The sequence below is a fragment of the Mustelus asterias genome, chromosome 4 (assembly GCF_964213995.1).
Source record: "Mustelus asterias chromosome 4, sMusAst1.hap1.1, whole genome shotgun sequence".
NCBI classification, from domain to species: domain Eukaryota; kingdom Metazoa; phylum Chordata; class Chondrichthyes; order Carcharhiniformes; family Triakidae; genus Mustelus; species Mustelus asterias.
The window spans coordinates 48,294,764-48,320,072 of NC_135804.1; the positions used below are offsets into that span (position 1 = coordinate 48,294,764).

General features: G+C 42.3%; 1 protein-coding gene across 3 annotated transcripts in view; it reads left to right on the forward strand.

Annotated features, from left to right (window-relative positions):
* The window catches only part of ripor1 (RHO family interacting cell polarization regulator 1), a 320,548-nt gene that overhangs the window by 163,379 nt on the left and 131,860 nt on the right, over positions 1 to 25,309 (forward strand). Inside the window, exon 1 of one of the 3 annotated variants that reach the window (XM_078210943.1) lies at positions 21,252 to 21,341. The exons of the other annotated variants lie outside the window; for them this stretch is intronic. The gene's annotated coding sequence lies outside the window, so the exon portion shown is untranslated. Of the gene's footprint in view, positions 1 to 21,251; positions 21,342 to 25,309 lie in introns of those variants that run through there. 3 annotated transcript variants of the gene reach the window in all.

Consider the following 25,309-nt stretch of genomic DNA (forward strand, 5'->3'; position numbering starts at 1 on the left):
TTTGGGGATTTTTTTGGGAGCAAAGGAATTTGAGGATTTTTTTTGGGAGCGAAGGAATATGTGGATAGTGTGAGGAGGAGGGCTTGTGATAGAAGCCCTGATCCATGATCTTATTGAATAACAGAGCATTTTCAAAAAGTCAAACCGCACATCCCTCCTGTTTCCGATGTCCTTACTCCTGTGGTTTCATTATTAAATGCATACTCATTTAATTGATTTATGTTTATCTACACAAATGGCTACACTTCAAAAGTAATTCAACGGTTGTGAAGTGCTGTATGATGCTCTGAGGATAAATTGATTCGTGTCTATGAATTTTAATTCCAAATGGGTGTATTTTTAAGCATGAATTAATGTTTACATGCTGCAATAGTTTGAATCAGTTTTGCAGTACAAAGAATTTACTAAACTAGCAATTAAATACATGCAAGTGTATTTGTTCTTGTGTGTGAATGATCAGTTGGCTCCAGACGCCTTGCTTCATTCTATTAATTACTCTTGTGTACAAAAATGGTAGTATTTTAGTTATTGGCCATATCCCTCCCAGTCAGAAATAAATGTCCCCTCACAATAATGAACTGTATCCTGAGTTGTTGCCTGGCTATTTCCCCAGTGATGTCAGTCTGAAGTGTGAGATGAAGTATGAAAGCAGTCCAGATGATTACAGCACATGACAAAAATGTGAAGGAGATTTTGTAACTTAAGAATTCTAGTGCAAATGAAATGTTTGTCAAATTCAGTATTGACGCTCAGTGATCTGTTGCAATTTAGTACTGTCTGCTAATTGCCTGGATAATCCAAAAAAGTTTAACAATTAAATGTTCAACATTGGAGTTGACTATCTGAAGAAAGCGCAAACTGATTCTTTCAGTTGCATGATTTATGCCTGATCTCTGTAGACTAGAAACAAAATTCATGTTGTTCAGAACTGGAAAACGCATGTCAATGTGTGAATGTGAATGGAGTCTGTGGAAAATGGCTTAGAGTGGCTGTGGGCAGTGTCGGGTCCCAATTTTTATTCCTGTTGCTTTAATTTAATTTAGCTGAATGATTCAGTCATATTCTCATTCTGATTCAGCCACTGGAAATTTTGCTTAATCACAAGAAATAATTTTGAAGAATTCTTTTTGTCTAACAAATGGGGAAAAATGACCTTTTTTGTACCACCTTGTGGAAAATGTGTCATGCTTGACGTTTACTGAGTAAAGCCAAATCTTCTTGTCGCCCTTGTTTACAATGTCCAGGAATGAACTAAAATAGAAATATAATGCTGCAGGGGTTATTAAAATGTTTAATATGTGATCACTGAAGGAGGCATTTAGAAAGCATTGGCTGATGATCATTAAAGTAAAAGTTTATTAGTCACAAGTAAGGTTTACATTAACACTGCAATGAAGTTAGTGAAATGCCCCTTAAGCAAATGGATTTACTTCTGCAGCAGCAAAACTTGGGTAATTACTTAAGGATCATTATTGCATGAAAGCATTCAGTTAAGTTCCCAGAATATGCCAACATCAAGGAGCTGTAGGAAACACTTGTTTTAATGCACAATCTCCTTTTGCTTCCCAATTTCCCAATCTATCAAGTCCTGTGTTGCACCTTTAATCAACTTGAGGCTGTTAGGAATTCTCCTATCTCTCAATTTTTTCTCTTCAGAAAGATTTCCTTTTTTTGTTGAAGCAATGTGCAATGAAGCTCTAATATAATACCTCTGCAGTATTTGAGCAGATTGCTTTGTCTGTTTTGTTCACCAGTAGTAATAGTTGGGGGTGGTGGGTGCACAGAACTGAGATAAGGAGAGAATCCTTCACCCAATGGGTAGTGAACCTTTGGAATTATCTGTCCCAAAGGATTGTGGATACTCTGACGTTGGCTATATTCAAAGCAAAGATTGATAGGTTTATGGATACAAAGAGAATCACTGGAAAAGAGGATAATGCAGGAAGATGGAGTTGAAGTAGTAAATTGGCCATGATTTTATTGAATGGTGGAGCAGGCTCAAAGGACCGACTCTCGCTTCTATTTCTTATTTTGGGGATACATCCCAGCTAGTGAGCAGAAAATTCTAGGATGCTGGGAAGAGAGAGCAGAAGGTCAAAGACAAAAGCTAGGTTGCTGGTAACCTATCCCTTGGCTGATGAGTGTTGGCAGTGTGATGGGCTGGGCTTGGGGTGTTGTGTGTTCCCAGTTCACCTAATCATCAGAGAGCATTTGGTAAACCACTTGAGAGGATGTCTGGGAGACTGGGAGGTTCCAAGCTGAGAGGTTGAAGAAGCAACTTGACCTGACTAACTCAGACTTCCCAGCTGGAAGTAGCCATCCCTTGGCTTGCCAAGGACAGCCCTTCCCTGGACACTGAGCAGACAGGGTGGCAAGAGGTGGAAGGAAGAGTATATCCCAATGACACATTCCTATAGTTCTGGTAAGAAACTCGAGCAAGCAATTTAATGAGATTAAGTGTAAATTGTAACAAAAATATTGAAGGCAAGATTTATTGCTTAAGCAAACTAATTTGTTTAAAATTTTTAAGATAACTTCATATTTTACAGAATGTAAACTTGTAATTAAATAATATGAAAATCGTACCAATTAATTGAAAAAGCAATTGATCAGCTATATATTACATGACTCATTTTTATTGACAAGTTGTAGGTACAGTGTCTCAAATCTAGCTGTCCAAAAACTGGAGTTGTCAGAAAATCAAACATTTTTAGAATGTACCATGCATCAATTTTAATTGAGTAAAATTAAAAAAAAAACTTACCTGGACAATGTGCTGCATTGGTGCAGTGTGGCGCCTGGTTGGTTACCCCCTTGCTGCTTGTGCACTCTGCGCTCCGAGCGACACTTGACCTGAACCGCCCGACCTGAAATCCAGAGAGATCTGAATTAGACACAGTCTTGGCCCCCAAGGTTGCTGGTTTGAAGACATTGTACCTCTGTTTTTGAACTTGAATTGTGTGATTATATTTTTACCACTTTTGGTGCAAGTCTCCTTTCTTTTCTCACACCTTTTATCTCTCAATGAGCCTGTGGATTATTGCACTTTGTGCCAAGATATGGGATAATATGATGCCTTTTTTTCAGAAATATTTGAAGCTTTTTGGCTAGCTTTTTCTCACCTATTATCTGCAAGATGGCATGTGACTGTATTCTGAATAACCCAAATACTGTACTTTGTCTCTATTTTGAACTGGTTAATGGATATGTTAAGTGGTGGGACTGAAAGTATTTTGGTGCTTGAGTACGTGTGCAGTATCAGAAGTTGCAACTTGTTACTTTCCAATCAGTAATGTCACCCTTCACACTCCCTGTTAAACCTCACTTCTGCCAATCTGTGCGTTAAGGTGGAATGAAGTTGTCTGGCTGATGGATGAGATTCTTTAACCTTTTTTGGGCTACAGTAACATTTCTACAACCAAATGATAAAAGTTTAATTGATGTTTTGCCACAAATTCTCTTGGTCCTGTGAGTTTCTCCAACCCTTAATGCTCATTAAAAGTGGATTAATACCGTACAAAACTAGTCCCTTCAGCCCTCTTGGAGCAGATGCTAGCTAGGAGCCAGATCCCATCATCAGAACCTTGTGATGGTTAACTGAAAACCTGCCAGAGGGATAAGAATGGGTTAGCGGTTAGCTGCCTTCACGAACATGAATGGACATCTAGAAGTGAAAAATAAATAAAATTCATCATTCTTAAAATGTCCATAATAGAGCACAATGGATTCAGCAATCCATCGGCTGTAATTTCATTGTATTCCCATTAATGATGCAAAATGAAATCTGGTTTATATAAATTGTCCCTTTTTCCTGGTGATCCTTTCATCCAGCTGAAGTGTTTATTCAATTACACATATTTCAATTAACTGCTTTTCCACAAGGTTTTGATCTATTTTCAAATGTCCTTACATTATGTCAAACTGTGATTGCTGGTTGTATGTTGCCCATGCTTAGTCTCATTTATCTGATGAATCTGAAATGTTCAGTGCCTCGTGCTTTGTGTAGCAGTACATTGCTATGCTGCCTGTATCTTGCTCCCTTCCAACTGGGTAATATGCTCCTTCGGAGAGTCAGTGCAGGTGTGATGGACTGAATAGCCGCCTCCTGCATTGTAGTAATTCGATGGCCAGAATATAATGGATTCTGAGGCAGCGGTGTCAGGAGGGAGCGTGACGCTGCTTGAATGAGATTCCCTTCAAGTGCCCTCTGATCCAAACCTGGAGTAATTTTGCCCTGGGGCAGGCAGTATCTCAGATGGGAAGCCCATCCTTGCCCCAATTAAGGCCCTTAAGTGGCCACTTAAGGGTCATTTCCTACCCAGCCTCAGTTTTTAGGCTGGTGGTTGTCTGACAGCCCCCTTCTGACTGGGGGCACCCTCCTCTTACGAGGTCTCCAGACCTACTTCCCCCACCAGCCTAACCTGTGAGACCCTTATCACCCTCCTGCTGCAACCCCCCCTCCCCCATCCAAGGCCTGCCCTACCCTCCCCGCCAAGACCCCTGATACCTTTTTTCCCAGTTCCCTGGACTTGAGCTCAGGAAGCTTGTTGCAGTGCCTCTTCCAGCCACTACAGTGTTGTTCCTAGAAGGACTAAGAGCTTGGCAGCTCTCCAAGGCAGGACCTCCCCCGGAACGAGAGGCAGAAGTCCTGCCTGCTGCCAATCAATGCTTGTTAGTGTATTATATTTTTACCACTTTTGGTGCAAGTCTCCTTTCTTTTCTCACACCTTTTATCTCTCAATGAGCCTGTGGATTATTGCACTTTGTGCCAAGATATGGGATAATATGATGCCTTTTTTTCAGAAATATTTGAAGCTTTTTGGCTAGCTTTTTCTCACCTATTATCTGCAAGATGGCATGTGACTGTATTCTGAATAACCCAAATACTGTACTTTGTCTCTATTTTGAACTGGTTAATGGATATGTTAAGTGGTGGGACTGAAAGTATTTTGGTGCTTGAGTACGTGTGCAGTATCAGAAGTTGCAACTTGTTACTTTCCAATCAGTAATGTCACCCTTCACACTCCCTGTTAAACCTCACTTCTGCCAATCTGTGCGTTAAGGTGGAATGAAGTTGTCTGGCTGATGGATGAGATTCTTTAACCTTTTTTGGGCTACAGTAACATTTCTACAACCAAATGATAAAAGTTTAATTGATGTTTTGCCACAAATTCTCTTGGTCCTGTGAGTTTCTCCAACCCTTAATGCTCATTAAAAGTGGATTAATACCGTACAAAACTAGTCCCTTCAGCCCTCTTGGAGCAGATGCTAGCTAGGAGCCAGATCCCATCATCAGAACCTTGTGATGGTTAACTGAAAACCTGCCAGAGGGATAAGAATGGGTTAGCGGTTAGCTGCCTTCACGAACATGAATGGACATCTAGAAGTGAAAAATAAATAAAATTCATCATTCTTAAAATGTCCATAATAGAGCACAATGGATTCAGCAATCCATCGGCTGTAATTTCATTGTATTCCCATTAATGATGCAAAATGAAATCTGGTTTATATAAATTGTCCCTTTTTCCTGGTGATCCTTTCATCCAGCTGAAGTGTTTATTCAATTACACATATTTCAATTAACTGCTTTTCCACAAGGTTTTGATCTATTTTCAAATGTCCTTACATTATGTCAAACTGTGATTGCTGGTTGTATGTTGCCCATGCTTAGTCTCATTTATCTGATGAATCTGAAATGTTCAGTGCCTCGTGCTTTGTGTAGCAGTACATTGCTATGCTGCCTGTATCTTGCTCCCTTCCAACTGGGTAATATGCTCCTTCGGAGAGTCAGTGCAGGTGTGATGGACTGAATAGCCGCCTCCTGCATTGTAGTAATTCGATGGCCAGAATATAATGGATTCTGAGGCAGCGGTGTCAGGAGGGAGCGTGACGCTGCTTGAATGAGATTCCCTTCAAGTGCCCTCTGATCCAAACCTGGAGTAATTTTGCCCTGGGGCAGGCAGTATCTCAGATGGGAAGCCCATCCTTGTCCCAATTAAGGCCCTTAAGTGGCCACTTAAGGGTCATTTCCTACCCAGCCTCAGTTTTTAGGCTGGTGGTTGTCTGACAGCCCCCTTCTGACTGGGGGCACCCTCCTCTTACGAGGTCTCCAGACCTACTTCCCCCACCAGCCTAACCTGTGAGACCCTTATCACCCTCCTGCTGCAACCCCCCCTCCCCCATCCAAGGCCTGCCCTACCCTCCCCGCCAAGACCCCTGATACCTTTTTTCCCAGTTCCCTGGACTTGAGCTCAGGAAGCTTGTTGCAGTGCCTCTTCCAGCCACTACAGTGTTGTTCCTAGAAGGACTAAGAGCTTGGCAGCTCTCCAAGGCAGGACCTCCCCCGGAACGAGAGGCAGAAGTCCTGCCTGCTGCCAATCAATGCTTGTTAGTGTAAAATGGCAGTGGGGCTCTTGGAGTGGATGAGGATTCCCAACATCCTAAAAATTCTGGGCTTTGTTTTTAATTCTGACTTGAGCTTTTATGTTCTGAGTACATCAATTTACCTACTCCCACTTCCCGTGTCTCTATGCATGCTGGCTCCAAGAGGTGAGCACCAACCTGCGATTAGTTCTTATAACGTTAATCATTCTCTCTGAGCGCAGCATCATGTAGTCCCACCTGAAACAAAACTGTAAGATCTGATGTGGTAGAGTAACAGCATGCTTGGAATTAAGGTTATATGTGTTATCATGCAGTTCTACACATTATGGTGCAAAAACATTCTTCTATTCTTGTTTTACTGTGTAGAATGGGCATCGTGCTCTTAAATATCCTACTTTTTAGGACTGATTTATCTCCACAGCCGTCGCTGGTTAATAGAACCTTTACCACTTTACTGATGTCTTTTCCCTGCAGAATGACTCTCTTGATTTTGGCAGGCATGCAGCGGAGCTTTTCTTTAAAACCAATCTCTAGCAAATGAAGAGATGCATACACCTCCACCATGCTGTGTTAACTCATTGTTACTACGATTATGCCTGAGGCTTTTTCTCGTCTGCTGATGCTTTGTAATAATAAAGCTGAACAAAATCTTTTTAGTAAGAGCTTCCATTGTACTTGAGGCAAATCCACATCCAACAACCTGCTTAGAAAACTCTGCACATTTTGACAGCTGTGACAAATTGCACCGTAACAGGTGAGACAATCCACTACAACATTCTAAATAAAATACCCCACAATGTTTTTTTAAAAATAGTAATTTCACCCCATCTCCCAATTTTACTGGATCCTTCGGCTTGGATCCAGATCCTAGAATTTTTAAAGTTGTTCTTTCTTGGGTCATATCCTCTCTGCGTGCCAAGTTTGTTGAAAACTGCCCATTGGTTTCTGAGATGAACTGTTTTACAGACCAACAGGGATGAACCATTACCTACCTTCAGTGGTGGGGGTAACCAGCAAATTATATTTCAAGATTAATATGAAGAAGAGCTGGAGGACGGATAGTGGCGCGAAGGTTCCTTTCTTATTGAAAGAATCATGCCGAAATGTTGGAGCTTATTTTCAAAATGGAGTAGCTGACTGTGTGTGACAAGTTCCTAAAAGGCTGAGCTAGGTACCTGGTGACTTACCCTGGGAGTTGGGTTGTGACTTCAGCACATGAAACTTCACCTTTTGTGTGTATTTTTAGACTAATGGCAACATTGCCAAAGCTTTCTTGCTCCATGCCAGGAAGTAAGAGGAATGACGTTAAACAATAGTATGTGGAGGAAGTGACTTCAGAAATGTATTTCCCCCTCCTTTAGCTATTAAAGTCATAGAGTCCTAGAGGTTTACAGCACGGAAACAGGCCATTCAGCCCAACTTGTCCATGCTGCCCTTTTTTTAAAAACGCCTAAACTAATCCCAATTGCCCACATTTGGCCCATATCCCCCTATACCCATTGTACCCATGTAACTATCTAAATGCTTTTTAAAAAACAAAATTGTACCCACCTCTACTACTACCTCTGGCAGCTTGTTCCAGACACTCACCACTCTCTGGAAAAAATTGTCCCTCTGGACACTTTTGTATCTCTCCCCTCTCACCTTAAACCTATGCTCTCTAGTTTTAGACTCCCCTACCTTTGGGAAAAGATATTGACTATCTACCTCGTCTATGCCCCTCATTATTTTATAGATCTCTATAAGGTCACCCCTCAGCCTTCTACGCTCCAGAGAAAAAAGTCCCAATCTATCCAGCCTCACCTTATAACTCAATCCATCAAGTCCCGGTAGCATCCTAGTAAATCTTTTCTGCACTCTTTCTAGTTTAATAATATCCTTTCTATAATAGGGTGACTAGAATTGCACACAGTATTTCAAGTGTGGCCGTATCAATGTCTTATACAACTTCAACAAGATGTCCCAACTCCTGTATTCAATGTTCTGACCGATGAAACCAAGCATGCCGAATAGCTTCTTCGCCACTCTGTCGACCTGTGACTCCACTTTCAAGGAGCTATAAACATGTACCCCTAGATCTCTTTGTTCTGCAACTCTCCCCAACGCCTTGCCATTAACTGAGTAAGTCCTGCCCTGGTTTAATCTACCAAAATGCATCACCTCGCATTTGTCTAAATTAAACTGCATCTGCCATTCGTCAGCCCACTGGCCCAATTGATCAAGAACCTGTTGCAATTGGAGATAACTTTCTTCACTGTCCACTATGCCACCAATCTTGGTATCATCTGCAAACTTACTAACCATGCCTCCTATATTCTCATCCAAATCATGAATATAAATGACAACAGTGGACCCAGCACTGATCCCTGAGGCACACCGCTGGTCACAGGCCTCCAGTTTGAAAAGCAACTCTCTACAACCACCCTCTGGCTTCTGTCAAGAAGCTAATTTTGTATCCATTTAGATACCTCATCCTGGATCCCGTGAGATTTAACCTCATGCAACAGCCTACCATGCGGTACCTTGTCAAAGGCCTTGCTAAAGTCCATGTAGACAACATCAACTGCACTGCCCTCACCTACCTACCTTGGTTACCCCTTCAAAAAATGCAATCAAATTTGAGAGACATGATTTTCCACTCTCAAAGCCATGCTGACTGTCCCTAATCAATCCTTGTATCTCTAAATGCCTGCAGATCCTGTCTCTCAAAATACCTTCCAACAGTTTACCCACCACAGATGTGAGGCTCACTGGCCTGTAGTTCCCAGGCTTTTCCCTACAGCCCTTTTTAAACAAAGGCACAACATTTGTCACTCTCAAATCTTCAGGCACCTCAGCCGTGACTATCCATGATTCAAATATCTCTGCTGGAGGACCTGCAATTTCCTCCCTAGCATCCCACAATGTCCTAGGATACACTTCATTAGGTCCCGGGGATTTATCTACCTTGATGCGCTTTAAGACTTCCAGCACCACCTCCTCTGTAATATGTACACTCCTCAAGACATCGCTATTTATGTCCCCAAGTTCCCTAACACCCATGCTTTTCACAACAGTAAATACTGATGAAAAATATTAATTTAGGACCTCACCCATCTCTTGTGGATCCTCACATAGATTACCTTATTGAGCCTTAAGAGACCAAACTCTCTTAAGGTTTGTTACTGTTTTACCCTTTATGTATTTGTAGAAGCTCTTTGGATTCTCCTTTGCCTTATCTGCCAAAACAATCTTGTGTGTCCTTTTTGCCCTCCTGATTTCTCTCTCAACTCTACTCTTACATCCCCTATACTCTTCAAGGGATTCACTTGATCCCAGCTGCCTATGCATGTCATGTGTCTCTTTCTTCTTCTTGACCAGGGCCTCAATATCCCGAGTCATCCAGGGTTCCCTACTTCTGCCAGCCTTGCCCTTCATTCTAAGAGGAATGTGTACACTCTAAACTCTGGTTAACATGTTTTTGCAAACGTGCCACTTACCAGACGTCCCTTTGCCTTCCCACAGACTCCCCCAATTAACTTTTGAAAGGTCCTGCCTGATGCCATTAAAATTGGCCTTGCCCCAATTTAGAATTTTTACTTTTGGGCCAGACCTATCATTCTCCATAGCTATCTTTAAAACCAATAGAATTATGGGTCACTGGTCCCAAAGTGATCCCTCACTAACACTTCTGTCACCTGCCCGCCCTTATTTCCCAAGAGGAGGTCAAGTTTTGCCCCCTCTCTAGGCTATTGTAAGGTTTTTGTGTACTGAACTATCATTTGGAATTTGAACTGAGTCAGGAAGAAACCAGATCAGTGAATGATCTCATATTCTGTGACAAAAAGGAGCTGATGGCTATATTCTACCATACAAAGCCCTGGGCCTGAATGTTTCAGATGGAAGGGTATCCTTTCCCGCCAAGTGAAAAGTTGGCAGGGAACTCATGCCCGCTGAGTGCTCCGCAGCCAACTTATGTTCCAATGAGAATCGATTAGCTGCAGGTGGGACTTCCAGCCCTCACTTGGCAGGATACTTGTCTCAGCAGCACCAAGAGTTGTGGTGGACTGAAGAGGAAATGCATGAGGATGCCACAGACTAAATCTGAACTCTGGAGGCCAAGGTATACTTGAGGGTTCCCAGGGCAGGGAAGATTTGGGAGGACCCTGTGGGACAGGCTGGTGGGGAAGCAAGTCTGGAGGCCACTGGCCTTCAGATGTGGCTTCTGATGGAGATGCCACCTCCCCACCTGCCCCAAATCTAAGTCCGTTGATTTTCAACTTTTCCCCCACACCAGGTCAACCCTTCCGTCAGCCTAAAAATTGAGGCTGAGTGGATTACAACCCTTATGTGGCCAATAATTGTCCATTTAAGGGCCTCAATTTGGGCAAGGACTGACTTCCTGTTGGCAGCCTTGTCTGCCCCACCCTAAAATTGCTGCATGGTCGGGTGGGCAGGAATCCGGAGGGAATGTCGTTCCTTTAATTTCATGCTGATCCGCCACACCGCCCCCCCACCCCCCCGACCAAAAACACACCAGCGGAGGAGCATGAAATGGAAAACCATTCACCCCATTTTATTTTTGTTCTCTTACACCCCCTTCTAAAGTTAAGTTCGGAACCTGGAGGCTCCAAGTGAGCTTTTCTTATTCTAAAATTGGTCTTAGTGCAACTAAGTGGAAGATTTAACAGTGGTTTCTGCTGCTGAGTTGCTCCCACTGGAAAGCATGTGCGTTATGGCAGGACTGTGTCTGGCTGTGTGCCCTTCATTCTTAAATAGCCTGTAGAAGCCTCATTCTACAGGCTAACGCCTGTAGAATGACTAACTGGGAAAGGTATCTGAGGAATGTTGATGGCCATTGAACCGTACCCTCGGCAGCTCCTGTGGAGGAGGAGAAGCTGTGGGAGGAATGGTTTAAACTTAAAATCTTCTGGGTGCTTTGAAGTTTTCTAGTTTAATACTGAGAGGCAATCAGAGTTCATCTGTGGTATTGGATCAATATTTGTTAATTTGGAGATTTAATCATTAATTACTGTCCCTCATTCATTCAAATAGAGTAGAATGTAGGTCAATGGAAGGAGTGGACTGAGTTGTTTTATTTTTTGTTTTAGAAGTGTTGCTGGTGTCAGGTAAATCTGAAGTCCCTGCATTAACTAAGGGAAAACACAGTAAGAAGTCTAACAACACCAGGTTAAAGTCCAACAGGTTTATTTGGTAGCAAATGCCACTAGCTTTCGGAGCGTGCTGCTCCTTCGTCAGGTGGAGTGGGAGATCTGTTCACAAACAGGGCATACAGAGACACACACTCCATTTTCAGAATAATGATTGGAATGCTAATACAGCTAATCAAGTCTTAAAGGTACAGACAATGTGAGTGGAGAGAGCATTAAGCACAGGTTAAAGAGATGTGTACTGTCCCCAGACAGGACAGCTAGTGAGATTTTGCAAGTCCAGGCAAGTTGTGGGGGTTACAGATAGTGTGACATGAACCCAAGATCCCGGTTGAGGCCGTCCTCATGTGTGCGGAACTGGGCTATCAGTTTCTGCTCAGCGACCGTGCGGTGTCGTGTGTCGTGAAGGCCGCCTTGGAGAACGCTTACCCAAAGATCAGAGGCTGAATGCCCGTGACCGCTGAAGCGCTCCCCAACAGGAAGAGAACAGTCTTGCCTGGTGATTGTTGAGCGGTGTTCATTCATCTGTTGTCGTTGCGTCTGCATGGCTTCCCCAATGTACCATGCCTTGGGACATCCTTTCCTGCAGCGTATCAGGTAGACAACGTTGGCCGAGTTGCAAGAGTATGTACCGTGTACCTGGTGGATGGTGTTCCCATGTGAGATGATGGCATCCGGCATGTCTTGCAGAGGTTGCTGTAGCAGGGTTGTATGGTGTCGTGGTCACTGTTCTCCTGAAGGCTGAGTAATTTGCTGCAGACAATGGTCTCTTTGAGGTTGTGCGGCTGTTTGAAGGCAAGAAGGCAAGAAGTGGGGGTGTGGGGATGGCCTTGGCGAGATGTTCGATGAAGACGAGCAGAAACTGATAGCCAAGTTTCGCAGAGCAGAAACTGATAGCCCAGTTCCGCACACATAAGGACGGCCTCAACCGGGATCTTGGGTTCATGTCACACGATCTGTAACCCCCACAACTTGCCTGGACTTGCAAAATCTCACTAGCTGTCCTGTCTGGGGACAGTACACATCTCTTTAACCTGTGCTTAATGCTCTCTCCACTCACATTGTCTGTACCTTTAAGACTTGATTAGCTGTATTAGCATTGATGAGCTTGATTAGCATTCCAATCATTATTCTGTAAATTGAGTTTGTCTCTCTGTATGCCCTTTTTGTGAGCATATCTATCACTCCACCTGATGAAGGAGCAGCACGCTCCGTAAGCTAGTGGCATTTGCTACCAAATAAACCTGTTGGACTTTAACCTGGTGTTGTTAGACTTCTTACTGTGTTTACCCCAGTCCAACGCCAGCAACTCCACATCTTAACTAGGGGAGGCAGCGGCATAGTGGTGTTGTCACTGGGCTAGTAATCCAGAGACCCAGGTTCAAATCCTGTCATTGCAGATGGTGAAACTTGAATACAATTCTGGAATCAAAAATCAAATGATAACCATTGTCAATTATTGTTTTAAAGAAAAACACCCAACTGGTTCATGTGCTTTAGGAAAGGAACTCTGCCATTCTTACCTGGTTTGGCCTGCATGTGACTACAGACACACACCAATGTGGTTGACTCTCAACTGCCGCCACAAGTTATGGACAATAAATGCTGGCCCCACCAGCGATGCGGCATGTCCATGAACGAATTAAAAACCAACTAACCCAGGAGATGTGGTGCATTATCAGTCGAGACTCAACCACTTGTTTCCAGAATCTGAACAGCTGTCATTCTTATCTGTCTTGAATAGGTTAAAGCAGCCCCTTTTAGTTAAGATTCAGTCCTGCTCTAGACTCGTAATGTGGTTGGTCAGGAACTTCAGACAGTTAAGTGGAAAATTCAGCTTGACACAAAGTGTAAGATCAGTAGTGTCCTAAGAAAATTTTGAAGGAAGAAATATTTTAGAAAAAATGCTGATTTTAAATTTAAAGTTGTGATGTTACAAGCTCCTTTTTTTTCCAGCACCAAAATTATATTTTAAGTTACTCAAGTTTTATACAATCTGACGACAAGCATACGAGATGCTATGTTTTGAATGTATCGTTGTGAAATGCACAAGTTGCTTTTTGTTTCCTCTGACCATGCCCCCTCACCATTAACTCTCCCTCAAGACTCAATTCCATGTTGTGTTGCACATGGAGGTCAGGGAGTTGGAGAATGACTGCTCACTGGAAGATTGTTAAGCAGGCCAAGGTGGCCTTGCTTATGGAAGCATCTTCCACCTGCTTGATTGAGTGGTGCAAGGAGAAGGACGTGAGAGCATGTCCTCCACTAGAAAATAAATAACTGCAAAGCTTTCTGTAATAACTCCGGCTCTGGAATGTGGAGTGGTATACAGCTATGGGTGTGTACGTCAGCAATCACCTCTGTAAACTCTGAACGTACTAAGTCTACTTATACTGTTTCTATGTTTGTCACAAGTACTAACCATGCAGGAAAGACATTAGCCACTCCTTGCTGCTGTTGTGATTAACATCAAATCATCATTTGTTGATCATGTAAATTGTTATACGATGACGAACAATGAATGGATTTGTAATTCTTGTAAATATAACCCAGATCATTTTACAGATGTGACGAGGTTTATTATCTCTTTAGAAATCTAAACAATAATAGAATTCTGAAACTGGATGAATCATGGCACGCCTATCAGTTTTGTCTTAAATAATTTACCTGGGAAGGTGGAGTAGTGTTGGCAAACTGCCACAGTTAATGATTATCTACTGGCTACCCCACATGATAAAGCTCTTAAATTTGATTATGTTGGGATTTTAGTACAAGAGCCTCTGTAAAATTCCAATCACCTTTTAAAGGCCTTTTCTCAGTTTGTAATGTCTTCAAAATTGCAATGGTATCAATCTGGAGACAATCCATTAACATGAGGAACTCTAGGAACTGGGCCATCCTAACCATGCAATGACATTTCAGCCCAGTGAAGTTAGTATAATAACTTAAACTCCAGGGACTGAAGTATTGTGTTGCACTATGATCTCGAAGAATTTGAAAACAATTTTTTATGTTACAAATAAAACTGATTTTGCCACACAAGGGGATGGAGCACTGCATGGTTTCAATTCTGAGGGTGTTGAATCTTGAGAGATTTTTGCTGTAGAAATATATAGCAAGAGGCAAATGTGACATTACTTTGAATTTTTAAAGTGCCTCTAATGCAATAAACAGTCTCAGGAACACTTGGCAAATAAATTGGCACAAAGCCAGAAGGGACATAAAACTGAAGACTTGGTCAAAAAGATATGGAAGACATGGTTTAAAGGCTGTCTTAAAAGAGGAGGGGGAGGTGAAGAGGCAATTGCAGCAGCTTTTGTACATTCTAACATGTCACAGCGATAAAATGAGTAATCTGGTGTTGTGGAAGTGGGGTGGAAGCCCACACCCTGCTTTGAACAGTGCTACCTGAACTGAAGGAATTAATGGACAGCACCTCGCTTTAATATCATAGAAAGATACAGCACAGAAGGAAGCTGCTCATGTCTATGCTGGAGCTTTGGTAGATCTGTCCAATTTAACAACTCCCCTCCTCTCTCTGCAGCTCCTCCATTTTCTTCTCCTTCAAGTATTTATCCTCTTGAATATTACCATTGAATCTGCTTCTACCACCTTTTTCAGGCAGCGCGTTCCAGTTCATAACTAACTTGGTCAAACAAAGTTTCCTCCTGTCACTTTTTTCAGCTTTCTGAGATCCGTCTTCTGGCCATCAACCATTCTGTCATTGCACAGTTTATCTAAACAATCAAAACCCATAGTGATTTTGAACACTTTATATTTTGGTGTCAGCCATGGCTCCGTTGCCAGCAGTCTTGTTTCTGAGTCAGAGGGTTTTGGATTCAGGTTCTCCTTGAGGACAGAAATCTAGGCAGCTACTCCAGTGCTGTGCTGAGGGAGTGCTGTACTGTTGGTGACACTGCCTTTTTGAGACAATGTTAAATTATCGCCTCATCTGCCTTCCAAGAGCATGAAAGATTCTGTAGTGCTATATTGAAGAAATGCAGTTAATATATCAATAAAGTCAAGGACCTCCTATGCTTTCTCAAAAAGGCTTGTGAATTTATCTGGTCACCTTTTAAAAAATGTTTTGGATGTGCACCGGCACCCCACTCCCCTTGCAGGACCACTTGCAATAATGCAGCATTTCCCTCATTTCAGCTTGTATTGCCAGCCTCTCCTGAGTTGGGTTGAAACTGACTCCTAATGGACCCATTTTCCAAGTTCCTTACCATACCGTAGTGCTCTCACCCAAGACGGGATGGTCTGTCGATTTGTGTTTCTTCCTGGCTGCGTGCTGTCCCTGTAACAGGAGATGGGAGGTACATTTGCACTATAAAAGGAAGCGAGGTTCTGACTGTGAACAGAACAGATGCTGGCCTGATAGCCGATCGCTCATCCATCTCCTGTCGTGGGCTCAGAAGATCAAATTAGTAGACAAAAGTTTATACTTCCTTTTCCTCCCAAGTCCCTCGGTGTTGGTCAGCCTGATTGGAATTTTGTTGTAGAAATATATTTGGAATTTCTGCTTTCACTTCAGGTAGTGGGTTGACCTCTGAACTCTGCAGCCCCCTAAATGGTTACGGCTGGTGCGCCATTCAGGGTTACTTCAAATGAGAAGTACGCATTAGGATAGTTTCTGCGTTACATAAAATATCCCTAATTCCAAACACTGATAAAGTTAAGCAAATAAGTTGTGAGAAATGGTGTGCTATCTTTCAGGGATCTGAAGTTTCCTTCCTTACCCTGACAGTGATGAGTTCTGGAGAGGAACTGTAGCAAGGGGCTGCCTCTGTTTCTGCTCTGATAATAAACTGCTGGCTCTTCCCATGCTCAGTCCACTCTCCTGTTTAGGGATGCTATAAGCACAGCTAGGCACATGCTCAGTAAACCTCTGAGCGAGGGTGTGGTCGAGTTCGCTGGATGTAGCGAATGCCTAATAACATTTGGCTCCTCTATTGAAATGTTAGTGACGGAACAGCTGGAATTCTATATTGTTCAAGTCCGCTTTTAATAGACACTTTGTATATCAGAGGGCCAGTGGGCTTTCTCTGTACTCTCTCGAGTTGCTTTGTTATTGTACAACTGTAGCATACCCATGCTGAGGACCAATGCATTGCTGGAACTGCAAGCAGCATTGAATTGGACTTTGCGCCAGGGCTTTTGTGTTTGTATTGTAGACCAAAGACATGGTTTAAAAGCTTAAATGAGCTTTGGCACTTGTTCGTTGCTAAACTGGTAGTATAGTACCAGGTTCCAGGCCAGTGTAAATCAGTTTTATATTGGGGTCAGTGGAGTGTTTGGATCATTGCTTCCTGAAGCACTTGTGTTCTGGGGTGTTGATTGTGGAAGATCTGGTAGTTTAAAATGTGATTGGAACTGACGACTCAAATTGTGCAGGTTGAAATCAGCAGTTCCAATACTCCACTGATAATATAAAAGCAACCTTTAAATTGTTTGTGTTTGGAGCATCCACTATTTAATCTACTGAATCCAGTTTCCTTTTCAAGATGAAAAGTTTTAAAGTTTATTTATTAGTCACAAGTAAGGCTTACATTAAAACTTAATGAAGTTACTGTGAAATTCCCCTTATTGCCACACTCCAGTTCAATGCACCTAACCAGTACGTCTTTCAGACTGTGGGAGGAAACCAGAGCACCCGGAGGAAACCCATGCAGACACGGAGATAACATGCAAATTCCACACAGACACTGACCCAAGCCGGGAATCAAACCCAAGTCCCCGGCGCTGTGAGGCAGCAGTGCTAACCACTGTGCCACCGTTACTTCCAGTTTCTCATAATGTTTAAATAAAGGAATTGTACCAGGGTATGTTAGGTGCTGTGCGTCAGCCCTTGGACACTAGTCTCCTGGAATCTGAGCTAAAACAGTCTGTAAAAGCTGCTAATGTTCATTTTGCTGCCTCATTTCCCACCTTTCCTCATCCCATTTTCCTTATGAAATGAAGATTTCCAGACCTCAGTCAAGTTGTCTGCAGTGTGTGAAGATAAATACTTCAACCCTTAGCTTGAAAGTAGATATGAGTGAAGTCTGCCTATCCTCCAGAGTCTTGCATCGCAGCATCAGCAAATGTGTGATTGTACTTCTGTGTGTGTGTGGGGGTGGGGGGGGGTTGAAATCCATTAATATTTCATTGCATAGATGCTACAAAGCTGAAGTTGTTGGGCCTACGTGAGGTAATGGTGTAAATATTATGCAGTGATAAATGATCTGTTTTGCCCTGGGAATGGAAGTGGATTCTGAATTAGGTAAATATCAAGGATGAGCTGATGATTTGGTCACAACAGCTTGGCAAGCTGTGTGTCAGAAATATATATATCACAAATACGTGTGACTTGGTGGTTGTTGTCAGATGATTTTGTTTTTCCACGTAGTCTTCTCTGTTCCTGCAGCACCTCAATAAATGTGGCGGCTTTCTTTGGATGTATTCAAGTTAAATTCTGTTCAACTTCATTTCCATCTGGATTGGGATTGGAATCCTATATCTGGCTCTTTGAAATGTCAGATGGCTGCATTATAACGGTACAGGCTTTCACAGGGTCTCGTGATACTCATGAATTAGATTCCCAGTATAGGTTCTTGGTGAGATGGCTTAAATACAGCTCCGTCTTTCAGAATAATATTTTTTTCCTTTCATTGCTGTATTCGATCCTTGTATGCCCTGGTCCCAAACCAGTGCTGTTAAGTCAACCCAAAGTTTGACCAATTCAAGGTCTTCATTAATAGTTGGAAGAATTTTCCTCCTGTGTTATCTCCTGGGTGATGTAGTCAAGAATATAGGTTGAACATGTTATTGTAAACTTTTTATTTCTTCTCTTGGGAATGTAATTATGTAGGGCAATACCCCCTTCAATCCAGTAAGGCTGAGTAAGGCAGCACAACAAAGATGATCCCTGAGTGTTGGCCTCGAATTATCTGTTGGGGAAAACAGGATTAGTGCAAATGGCCCTTCCTCTCTCTTTTGTCAATTTTTTAAACTATTGTGAGTGCACAAGTGGAAAGAAGCAAACTTTCTGGTATCAGTCCATCCTTTTAAAGTTCACTGGACCACCCCTTCCTTTCCTTCCAGTGAAGTTATTGTACTTTCATATCTGATTTAGTGAATTCTGCACTGGCATTGTGGGGATTTTGGTCTCTGAGCCACTCAGTATAATCTGCTGTTCATCTCATTTCTGTCTCAACCAAGGAATCACATTTTTCTTTTATTTCAATACTTAAAAGGATTTTAAGTAAGGAAATTGGCTTTACTTTTATGAAGGTGGCTAGGGATTTCTCTCCCGTTTTATCCTATCTTTCCAGTTGAATTTGGAAGTTGTACTCCATGTGAAGCTGTCCTGTCTTTGGCATTGTGGTCAGGTCTATGGCGCGGGTTTTGCTATAAGACAGTTTTTGGTATAATGCAATGAAAGCTTTAAGTCTAGATTATTTTTGTTCCAAGAGTGACTCTAACCTTCACCTTTTGTGCTATGACATGCAACAATATAAACAGTGTAAACCCTCGGATCGCCACTGTTTATATCCTGTAAACAGTTTACAGAGCTTAATGTTTGCCATTGTCCAATGATAGCAATAGCTTCACAGACTCTAAGTAAATGTAATAAAATTGAACATGGCTATATTTTAGGATGTAATGTGTCTTTGGGCTTCTTGTCATCTAATGTTATCTGATCTAGTTGATGCCCCATTGCTTTATATTTGCATTACAGTCTGTGTGTGGTCCCATACCCTATGGCACAGGATTGCACTTGTCCTTTTTTATTTAAGGTTGCGGATTAGTGGAGCTGCTGACTAATGCACCATAAAAAATGCAAGGATTCTTATTACTCAGCAGAGCGTAGAAGAAAGAAAAGCCAAAGGATCTATAGTGAAGGTTCAATAAGCCTTTCTTTTCAACCAGAAGGTACCAGAGTATATCTTATGTCTGGTGGCACCCAGAAGTTCAAGATAATAGCACTTTGAAGCTCCAGTATTTGAGCTTAATCAAATATATTTCTCAGATCACATCGTGTGCTGCGGACTAATTTATTATTCAGTACAGACTGTCGTGGATTAGTGAGCAATATGGCATCTTGGATACATATAACAAGATTATTCCTAACTCTTCGCTAACAATATAATTAATATAACAGAATGATGAAAAGAAATGGATGTTAACCTGAGAATGCAGTATTTTGGATCTCCAGCACATAGTGTTCTACAGCAGTGAGTCACAGGCTTATCCTGATTCCCAGTGTTCAATGATGGATGTCAAGCAGAAATTAAATGTGTCTCTAAAAGGCAAAAGCAAATTCTGAGAACTAATTCTTGTCATTGCATCATACAAAACAACTGGTGACAATACCTCAAATCACAATGAGGTAATCAAGTTAGGTAATTATATTTGTTCCCAGACTATTGCAGAGATCCTAGCCTCTAAGCTGGCCTCTGTATTTGAACCTGCCAGTGGGCCCTGTTCATTCTCCAGTCACTGAACCAAAATGAAAAGTTTGTGTGTGTGTCTGCAGAGTGCGTATTTAACATTCATGTGTTTTATTTTATTGTTGCATATTAGTCTGAGGTATTTTCTAACTCGATGGGAACTTGGTGACTCAGTAACTCCTCCCTGGTGCAATAGACTCAGATTTATGTCAGAGCATTATCATAGAAATCATAGAAACCCTACAGTGCAGAAGGAGGCCATTCGGCCCATCGAGTCTGCACCGACCACAATCCCACCCAGGCCCTACCCCCCACATATTTACCCGCTAATCCCTCTAACCTACGCATCTCAGGGGCAATTTTAACCTGGCCAATCAACCTAACCTGCACATCTTTGGACTGTGGGAGGAAACCGGAGCACCCGGAGGAAACCCACGCAAACACGAGGAGAATGTGCAAACTCCACACAGACAGTGACCCGAGCCGGGAATCGAACCCGGGACCCTGGAGCTGTGAAGCAGCAGTGCTAACCACTGTGCTACCGTGCTATTATAACATGACTAATTGTCCAATCAATAATTGTTTAAGGTGATACTGTGAAAGGGCACTTGTATCCAAGCGAATAGGTCTGGGGTTTCAGATTCTGGGATAGAAAGTGATCTATGTGGGATGGCTATGTTGTTGAGTGATGAAGTGAAGTCCTGGAGGATGGTATTTAATAGTGGCAAGCTTTCTCTCTGGATCACCGATTTCCTCCAGTGATGTACAATTGCTAGGGTAATGAATAATGACAAGTGAATTTAAGAGGTCTGTAGTTAATGCTTTAACCTAATGAACCCTGATATATCCTTTGGCCATTCTAATAATACAGATGAATAATGGGTAATAATCCCCTTTTGAAGAGCCTGAGAATATAAGAAGTGGACTTAATTTATTGCCCTTCATCAATTTCATTCTCCCCTCTTTTTCCACCCCCTCAAAATAAAACCATAGTTACTTCCAAATATATTCTTTATTTTTTTGAGTAATTCCTTTGGCTTTCAAGCTTAATGACCCTTGTGTTTTTTCTCCTACATTAATAATCACAGAGGTATGTAGCCGGTTCATTTAAATCACCTTGAAGTCTGCTCTCAGATCTGGGGGTGTGTAGTATTGCTAAGTGCGTGTAGTTGTTTTACACAAAACTACGTTTCAGGATATTATTGGGAGCAGCAGGAAATGCATGATGTCAGTGTGGGAGGGATCCCAAAAGCTTCAAGGCTTGAGCTTCATTCCTGTTTTATCTGAGTGAACGAGAACACACAAACTGGAGCTGTATGACGTTGATTTAGACAAAGCTGTTGTTTAATTGTCAGTCTTTGTGGAGTTGAAGGTAAATGTTCCATTCATTGAAATTGTACATCATTGGCTGACTAAAGTTGACTAAATAGACAGGAGCTGAGTAAATGTGGTTCGTAGTCTTTGTGATATGTTAATGAAAGGTAAAAGTCTTGTTTGACTGCTTAGGTTGAGCTCTAGGTCATTCCTACAGCTTTCAACTGTATCTGACTCTGCCGTTGTCCTTCTGGCTGTGTTGTGCCCCTTCCTCTGCCCCGGGATTGTTTTTAATGCTTTTCTTCTCTGTACTTAAACATTGCCACCTGTGTCATTAGCTTAGTAAATACCATTTCCTTTTGTGAAGTTAAATAAAGGCTTTCAAAGTTATTATACTGTGATTTTGTGAATAGCCTGGAATTTTAACTAGATTTTAAATGCTTTCAGTGAAGTATCATTATTTTTTTGTTGAAAGATTAGATTGATAAATCACTTGGTTGAGAAGTGGAATCTTTGAGAAAACACGCTCCCCAGAATTGTAGCCCAAAAGCGAAAGCATGCTGTCTGTTTAGTTACAGCAGGGTTCACTTCTATTAGACAGCGGTTTCTTGTCAAATTAATGGGAGTGAGGTTATTGTGGGTGATTTGAGGACCTAAATCAGTGGCTTAAGTTTTAAATGGTATGTGTTCTTTCCTCCCTTCCTGGCTGGGGAACTGCTCTGACGATGTCAGTCACTAAGTAAAAAGTGGTCCTTATTTCTGTGTGAACTTAGCATGTGAATGTCAGCCTGGGCTATTCCAACTGAAGCCAAGACTGATATTCCTCACTGATCTTTCACTCACTTGGTCAGGCTTGGTCCTTTTTCCTTTTGGCAAAAGTTGTAATATCCCTGCTGCTAGCTGAGTGCAGTCCTGGAATTGAACTGAAAATTTGTCTTGTCCGTATGATTCAGCTACTGCCTGGATTGACTCACTGAGCTGTGTGTTTATATGAATGCTCATTCTTTGTGCAAACAGTGGGAAGAGCAAACTTGTGTAAGCAGTCCAGTGGCCAACAAATAACTAATGAAATTCACTTCAATTAGACAAGAAACATTGAGAAATGGACAGACTGGTGATGAGAGCCAGTTGCTTGGTCCCTTGATTTGGTCCATCTGTAAACAGAAGGTTTATTGGAATTATCTAGTTTCCTAATTTTCTGAGAATTGTTTGTACAGAGTAGGAAGAATGAAAATGAGCCTAATCATAATGAGAAGAAAAGTACGTACAGCTTGGTACAGAGTTGAACCAGGTCAGAAGGTTTCTGCTTCAGTCCTGGTCTGTGCTGATTTGATGACTTGTGCTAATACGTCCATACTAATAATTCCACAAACATCTGACTCTCCCCAGTACTGCAATGGAGGAGCATTAGTGTGCAAGAGGAGTAAATAAAGCAAAATAATCTGTACGCTAGTCATGGACATCAAGAGGATCTTGCTTCCACATTGTAAACCAGAAGCAGTAGTTTTACAAAATGAGAGTATAACTTGATCAGTGAGAAAACCGAGATTCTGTTAAAGGAATGCATCAACATATCCAATGGTGATGCCAAGAGGCACTTTTTATATTCAGTAATCTCACAAGTGGCATTCTTCATAGGTGACCTATAGTGTTGGAAGGCTTTTCAGTTATGGGGAACATCCCAGTGAAACCAATCTTGCTCTAACTAAATATGCACATTGATATGAAGTGCTGTTTGTTTTCTCCCTCCCATTCCTTCTACTTCCATCTCCTCATGATGAGCTGAAGGGAAGATTTACAAAATGGGGTCGGGAACTTGATGCTGGGGTAATTTAGGAGTCCTGGACCTGTCTCGTTGCTGCGTCACTCACATGATGCTATTTTGAAATGGTAATGCCCTAATTGGGCTGGATGTGATCTCAGCACCCAATCCGTGGTGCTGAGTGTAACCAGGTCTTGTGAGCTGCCTGCAAAGCGAGAGCAGCAAAGGCAGATGAAAGCCATGATGGAGTTTGTCACTGCCTTGCTGAAGAGAGCAGGCAGCTCCTCAGAGGGCCAGCAACATTTAACGCAAAGTATCCATGTGGCCAAAATAAAGTTAATGCACATGCCTTGGCACAAGATTCTCTGCCCCCTGCCCATGTAATGACACTTTTCATTGAACTAAAACAAGCTTTCAATTTTCTCCACCTTGAAGGGTGTTTGGATGTTCAAACTGTTCAGGAGTGTGAAAATCTATAATTTAATAACTGATGCTATTTGATTCCATTTTAATCCCATATATCACTGATACTTCATTAACAGACAGAATTACTTTACTTTGAAATGTGTTTAAATGTAGCATATTTCTTTTCAAACCCAGGGTTGCTTCTTTGTGGCAGTTGCAAGTATTGAGACAGTCAAAATCAATTTGATATTGTTAATTTAGTATAGTGACGACAAATTCATAGAATCCCTACAGTGCAGAAGAGGCCATTTGACCCATCAAGCTTGCCCCAACTCTCTGACAGAGTATCCAATTCATGGTCTCCACGAGAGGGATAAATAAGATCCAATATGACATGATGAAGCACTACACCCCATCCTGGGCTTGATCTGATGCTTCATCATAGCCAAAAGGCCAAGATGGCTTTGAAAAATTGCATCAGATGACGCCTCGGTTGAACTTGATTGGCTATCCTGATCATTGCCTCTACTCTAGTGTGGGAGATCAACTTGCCTATCATTGACTCTCCCCTGCTAGGATGTGTGGATCAGCTGCCTTCAACATTGTCTGTCTTTTCTCTCCCTTTGCCAGTTATGCAAAGTATCTGCATTCTTCTTCAACCATCACTGCACATTTGACTAAAGCTTACTGTTTTACTATTTTATTCCTTCTGCGCACTGCATGTTTATGCATTCCTTTGTGTGAAGAATAATGAGCTGTTGACTAATTCTTTGTCATTTTGAGGCCACATTGTTTCCTTCAATGAAACAGAGATCCCTTTGTCCTCCTCCCTAGTGGCCGCATTTGAATAGGTACTGCTAAACATAGAGTAGGTTCTTCCAAGTGTCTCAGGAAGAAGCCTGCAGAAACCTTTTTTTTGTCCCTCTGTCTGTATATTGTGGTCATGATATGGAGATGCCGGCGTTGGACTGGGGTGAAGGAGCAGCGCTCTGAAAGCTAATGGTATTTGCTACCAAATAAACCTGTTCGACTTTAGCCTGGTGTTGTTAAAACTCTTACTGTGTATATTGTGGAAACCATGATGTGGAGATGCCGGCGTTGGACTGGGGTAAACACAGTAAGAAGTTTAACAACACCAGGTTAAAGTCCAACAGGTTTATTTGGTAGCAAAAGCCACACAAGCTTTCGGAGCTGCAAGCCCCTTCTTCAGGTGAGTGGGAATTCTGTTCACAAACAGAGCATATAAAGACACAGACTCCATTTACATGAATAATGGTTGGAATGTGAATACTTACAACTAATCAAGTCTTTAAGAAACAAAACAATGTGAGTGGAGAGAGCATCAAGACAGGCTAAAAAGATGTGTATTGTCTCCAGACAAGACAGCCAGTGAAACTCTGTGGGGGTTACAGATAGTGTGACATGAACCCAATATCCCGGTTGAGGCCGTCCTCGTGTGTGCGGAACTTGGCTATCAGTTTCTGCTCAGCGACTCTGCGCCGTCGTGTGTCACGAAGGCCGCCTTGGAGAACGCTTACCCGAATATCAGAGGCCGAATGCCCGTGACCGCTGAAGTGCTCCCCAACAGGAAGAGAACAGTCTTGCCTGGTGATTGTCGAGCGGTGTTCATTCATCCGTTGTCGCAGCGTCTGCATAGTTTCCCCAATGTACCATGCCTCGGGACATCCTTTCTTGCAGCGTATCAGGTAGACAACGTTGGCCGAGTTGCAAGAGTATGTACCGTGTACGACGCTGCGACAACGGATGAATGAACACCGCTCGACAATCACCAGGCAAGACTGTTCTCTTCCTGTTGGGGAGCACTTCAGCGGTCACGGGCATTCGGCCTCTGATATTCG